This window comes from Pan troglodytes, chromosome 18 (assembly GCF_028858775.2).
Source record: "Pan troglodytes isolate AG18354 chromosome 18, NHGRI_mPanTro3-v2.0_pri, whole genome shotgun sequence".
Lineage (NCBI taxonomy): Eukaryota > Metazoa > Chordata > Mammalia > Primates > Hominidae > Pan > Pan troglodytes.
Window position 1 is genome coordinate 43,404,471 of NC_072416.2, and position 6,000 is coordinate 43,410,470.

The window sequence follows — 6,000 nt, forward strand, 5'->3', positions numbered from 1 at the left end:
TTTCCATGCCTTTATACAAAACTACAAGCAGACATATCCCTTCCTAAACCCAGAAAAAAACCTGTTTGCAGATCTAGGAGAACACATCACATTTACCATGAATGTGTCCAATTGCTGGATATGTGGGGATCTCGTATGAATCAACAGTGGCCGTGGTATGGGATAGACATTCCCTCTTACCAGCATCCCAAAACCCCAGCGTCATTTTCACTACTCAGGAATGCCCACAGTCCTGGATACTTATCAACCCAGTAAGAGGGATGGTGTGCATATACCACAAGTGAACTGATGAAACCCATCACACCATAGGTGAAAGCCCCTGTCACCAAACCCTAGCAGTCAATGCCTCCACTGTAGACTGGGGGCCAAGGTTACCCCACAGAGTGTGGTCTCCTTCTAACTTAAGCTACCTCAATTGTGACTTGTCAGAAAAGGCCTGGTACTGTACAAACACCACTAACCCTTAAGCCACATACCCACATCTAAGCGCACTATGGGACAATCCTATGAAAACCAGCCTACAATAGATTGCCCTGAAGGATTCTTTTGGATATGTGGAACCCAGGCTTACTCTTGGCTACCTTGTCACTGGCAAGGTACTTGCTTCCTAGGTACAATTAAAACTGGATTCTTTTTACTTCCAATGCAGGTGGGCAACACCCTTGGAATCCCTGTATATGATAACCTAAACAGGGAAAAAAGGTCCTTAAAGGTAGGAGGAAGGCAAAGATGGCAAGAGGATGAGTGGCCTCTGCAATGGATCATCGAATATTATAGCCCCGCCACTTGGGCTGAGGATGGTTCATGGGGTTATGGTGCTCCCATATATATGCAAATAGAATAATTTTGAGAATAGGCTGTACTATAGACAATCACTAACCAAACCACTTCAGCCCTGGAAATGCTCTTGCAACAACAAAACCAAATGCATGCAACAATTTATCAAAATGGGCCAGCACTAGACTACTTATTAGCAGAAGAGAGTGGGGTCCCAAGATGATTTTCCTTTCAGTTTCTTCTTTGAAAGGTTTCCTTGTCAAGATTATAATGAATTCATAACGTGAGTTTGTATGTTCTTTTGCTTTTCATTACAATTTTTAAAGTTTTTTATGTAGAGTTTTCAATCTGAGAGTTTAATATTTGTGATATTTCTTATTCACTTATGAGGTCATCTGTGCTTGAAATTTTCTTCAGAGGAAGATTTTAAATTATAGCTTCAGTTTTATTAATAGATATGAGACATTAGATGTATGTTTTTAAAACTAAGTCTTGGAAAGTTGTATTTTTCTAGGAATGTGACCTTTTCTTCTAAGTTTTCAATCTTATTGGCATAGTTGTTAATACTATCTTCACTATATTTTCATTGACGGCAGGACCTGTATGAATGTTTATTTTTCATGTCTGATATCAATAAGTGGGCTTTTTGTTCCTTTCCCTATATTGATCAGACTTGCCTGAGCATTGTCAGGTCTACCATATTTTTCCAGGAACAGATTTGTCTTTGTCTTTTCTATCTCCAATATATTGTAATACCCAACCTTGTTTTAATATGAATAGGCTCTCCCTTAGCTGAGAACAGTGTAGGGACTCCATTTGGCTTCTTCATTTACAAGACATCAAGTGCTCCTTACCCACCCCCTTCCTCAAGGACTTAACTTCTGCAAGCTGACTCTCAACATATCAAAGAGTGCAAGTAACTGATAAGGTACTGAAGAAAGCAATGTCTGCAGTTCCCAGGATTCACTCAGGAGATAGTACCATAAAGCCCCTGCATTTGTGTCTAGCAGATAACACCCAGAGCCCCCACACCTATCACCTTGTGATGAATTTAAAGCCCCTGGACCTGGAACTGTTTGTTTTCCTGTAACCATTTGTCTTTTTAACTTTTTTGTCAGTTTTACTTCTGTAAGATTGCTACAGCTAGAATCTCCCTCCCCTCTCTAAACTAAAGTATAAAAGAAAATCTAGCCCCTTCTTCAGGGCAGAGAGAATTTTGTGCCTTAGCCATCTCTCTGTCGCTGGCAAATAAAGGACTCCTGAATTTGTCTCAAAGTATGGCATTTTCTCTCTAACTCGCTCAGTTACAACATTTGGAGGCACCAGGGAGATCATTTCGCTACTGGGTGAGGGCCAGGCTCACTCTGGGCTCCCCTGGATGGGTGGCTGGCTTAGATAGGGAGGTGCCACCTGAAGAAGTTCCAGGTCCCCACAGGTGACCATCTTCCAGAGGAGAATGGATTGACTACTGGTGTGTGCCCACAAAAGTCAACGTCTGAGTCCTCAGCTTCTGGTCCCAGGAAGGTAAGTCAGATCTGAGTTTGGTTTGGTGAGAGGGAAGTGGCCCTCACAAAGGCATCTCTCTCTTTGACACTGCCTGCATTCCAGGACGCTGGACAACAGAGCCTTGGTTTTCTGTTAGGTGCCTTTGGTTCTGGTTTGGTGAGAAGGAACTGTCCCTGATGAGGGCGTCTCTCTCTGACTCTGTCCATATTCCAGGACACTGGAGAACATAGTCTTGGTTTCTATGAGGCCAGCCTCTCCATTAAGACTAGTCTCTCACTCTCTCACCCTCTCTTTCTCTCTGTCTCTCTAAACTAAACTGGTGAATAAAGGACTCCTGAATTTGTCTCAAAGTGTGGTGTTTTCTCTCTAACTCGCTCAGCTACAACATTTGGAGGCTCCAGGGAGATTATTTCACTACTGGGTGAGGGCCAGACTCACTCTGGGCTCCCCTGGAAGGAAGGCTGGTTTATAGGGGAGTAGTTTACAGCTCCTCATGCCATGGAGACTTTGCTGCAAGGTGCTTCTGGCAAATGGATGTCAAACACTCGCATTTTACAGTATCAGAGTTTACTATTAGATCAGCCTCATTTAACTTTCTCTCTCACAAGGTGTTTAAATCCAGCAACTTTACTCCCAGATCCAGACTTCACCACAGCTGTCCATGACTGCCAGGAACTGTTAGAGACAACAGAAACTGGCTGACCTGATCTCCAAGATGTGCCTTTAAAGGAGGTGGATGCCACCATGTTTACAGACGGTAGCAGCTTCCCTGAGCACGGAGTTCAAAAGACTGGTGCGGCCATCACTATGGAGACTGATATTCTGTGGGCCCAAGCTCTACCAGCGGTCACTTCAGCTCAGAGAGCTGAGTTGGTTGCCTTCACACAGGCTCTCCGATTGGGGCAAGGACAAACATATTAACATTTACACTGACAGTAGGTATGCTTTTGCTACTGTGCATGTGCACAGAGCCATCTTTCAAGAGCATGGTCTACTTACCTCAGCAGGAAAGACTATCAAAAACAAAGAAGAAATTCTAACCCTGCTTGAAGCCACAGGGATTCCTCAGCAGGTGGGTGTAATTCACTGCAAAGGACATCAAAGGGAAGATATGGCCATTGCCCGTGGTAATCAGAGGGCAGATTCTGCAGCCCAGGAGGCAGCACGGCTTCCAGTCGCACCTCTAATCTTACTGCCTGCAGTGTCTTTTCCACAGTCTAACTTACCAGATCATCCAATATACTCAGCAGAGGAAGTAAAACTGGCTTCGGATCCCCAGGCCAGTAAAAATCAGGAAGGTTGGTGGATTCTTCCTGACTCAAGAATCTTCATACCCCAAACTCTTGGAGAAATTTTAATTGGTCGCCTGCATTCTACCACCCATTTGGGAGGAGTAAAACTGGCCCAGCTCCTAAGAAGCTGTTTCAAGATCCCCCACCTTCAGAACTTAGCGAACCAAGCATCTCTCCAGTGCAAGGCTTGTGCTCAGGTAAACGCCAAGCAAGGTCCTAAACCGAGCTCAAGCAACCGCCTCTGGGGAGACTTGCCAGGAGAAAGGTGAGAAATTGACTTTACAGAAATAAAACCACACAAGACTAGGTACAAATACCTTCTGGTACTAGTAGACAGTTTTTCTGGATGCACGGAGGCATTTGCCACCAAAAACGAGACTGCCATCATGGTAGTTAGGTTTTTATTCAGTGAAATCATCCCTCCACATGGGCTGCCTGCTGCCATAGGGTCTGATAATGGACCGGCCTTCACCTCATCCATAGCTCAATCAGTCAATAAGGCATTAAACATTCAACGGAAGTTCCATTGTGCCTATCGACCCCAGAGCTCTGGGCAGGTAGAATTCATGAAATGCAACCTAAAAAGTACTCTTGCAAAATTGATCTTAGAGACCAGTGAGAATTGGGTAAGACTCCTTCCTTTAGCCCTTCTTAGAGTAAGATGCACTCCTTACTGGGCTGGGTTTTCACCTTTTGAAATCATGTATGGGAGTGCTCTGCCTATCTTGCCTAAGCTAAGGGATACCCATTTAGCAGAAATATCACAAGCGAATTTATTACAGTACCTATGGTCTCTCCAACAGGTAAGAGATATCATCCAGCCACTTGTCCGGGGAGCTCATCCCAATCCAATTCCTGACCAGACAGGGCCCTGCCACTCATTTCAGCCAGGTGACCTGGTGTTTATTAAAAAGTTCGAGAAAGAAGGACTCACTCCTTCTTGGGAAGGACCTCACACTCACCACACCAACAGCTCTGAAGGTGGATGGCATTCCTGCTTGGATTAATCACTCTTGCATCAAAAAGGCCAACAAAGCCCAGCAGGAAACATGGGTCCGCAAGCATGGGCCAGGACCCTTAAAACTGTGCCTAAGTTGAGTGAAGCCATTAGATTAATTCTTTTTATTTACCTCTCTTGTTTGTTTCCACCTGCTATGCCCTCCATGCCTTCCTATTCCTTTCTCCTCACTTCTTTCATGACAGGACATGTATCAACAAACACTACTTGGAAGGCAGGAACCTCCAAGAAAGTCTCTTTTGCAGTCGATTTATGTGTTTTGTTCCCAGAACCTGCCTGTACCCACGAAGAACAATGCAATCTGCCTGTCATGGGAGCAGGGAACGTCAACCTTGCTGCAGGATTTGGACACTCCAGGAGCCAGACTGGATGTGGGAGCTCCAAAGGTGCAGAGAAGGGACTTCAAAATGTTGACTTTTTCCTTTGTCCTGCATCACCCTGACTCTAGTTGTCGAGATACTTACCAGTTTTTTTCTGCCCTGACTGGACATGTGTAACTTTAGCCACTTACTCTGGGGGATCAACCCGATCTTCAACTCTTTCCATAGCTCGTGCTTCCTGTCCTAGACTGTGTACTTGAAAAAATTGTAATCCTCTTACTATAACCATCCATAACCCTAATTTAGCTCAATGGTATTATGGCATGTCATGAGGATTAAGGCTTTATATCCCAGGATTTAGTGTTGGAACTATGTTCACCATCCAGAAGAAAATCCTGGTCTCATGGAGCCGTCCTAAGCCAATTAGGCCTTTAACTGATCTAGGCGACCCTATGTTCCAAAAACACCCAGACAAGGTCGATTTAACTGTTCCACCACCATTTCTGGTTCCTAAACCCCAGCTGCAATGACAACACCTCCAACCCAGCCTGATGTCCTTTCTAGGTGGGGTACATCACCTCCTTAATCTCACCCAGCCTAAACTAGTCCAAGATTGTTGGCTATGCCTAAAGGCCAAACCCCCTTATTATGTGGGATTAGGAGTAGAAGAAATGCTTAAAGGTGGCCCTCTTTCTTGTCATGCATGACCCCATGCCCTCACACTAGGAGACATGTCTGGGAATGCTTCTTGTCAAATTAGCACTGGATATAACTTATCTGCTTCTCCTTTTCAGGATACTTATAATCAGTCCCTGCTTACTTCCTTAAGCACCTCAGTCTCCTACCAGGCACTTAACAATATCTGTTTAGCCTGTACTTCAGGTCTCACTCACTGCATCAGTGGGACTGAACCAGGACCTCTCTTGTGTGTGTTAGTTCATGTGCTTCCCCAGGTATACATGTACAGTGGGCCAGAAGGACAACTTCTCATCGCTCCCCCTGAATTGCATCCCAGGTTTCACCGAGCCACTCCACTCCTAGTACCCCTCCTGGCTGACCTTAGCATAGCCGGATCAGCAGCCATCCA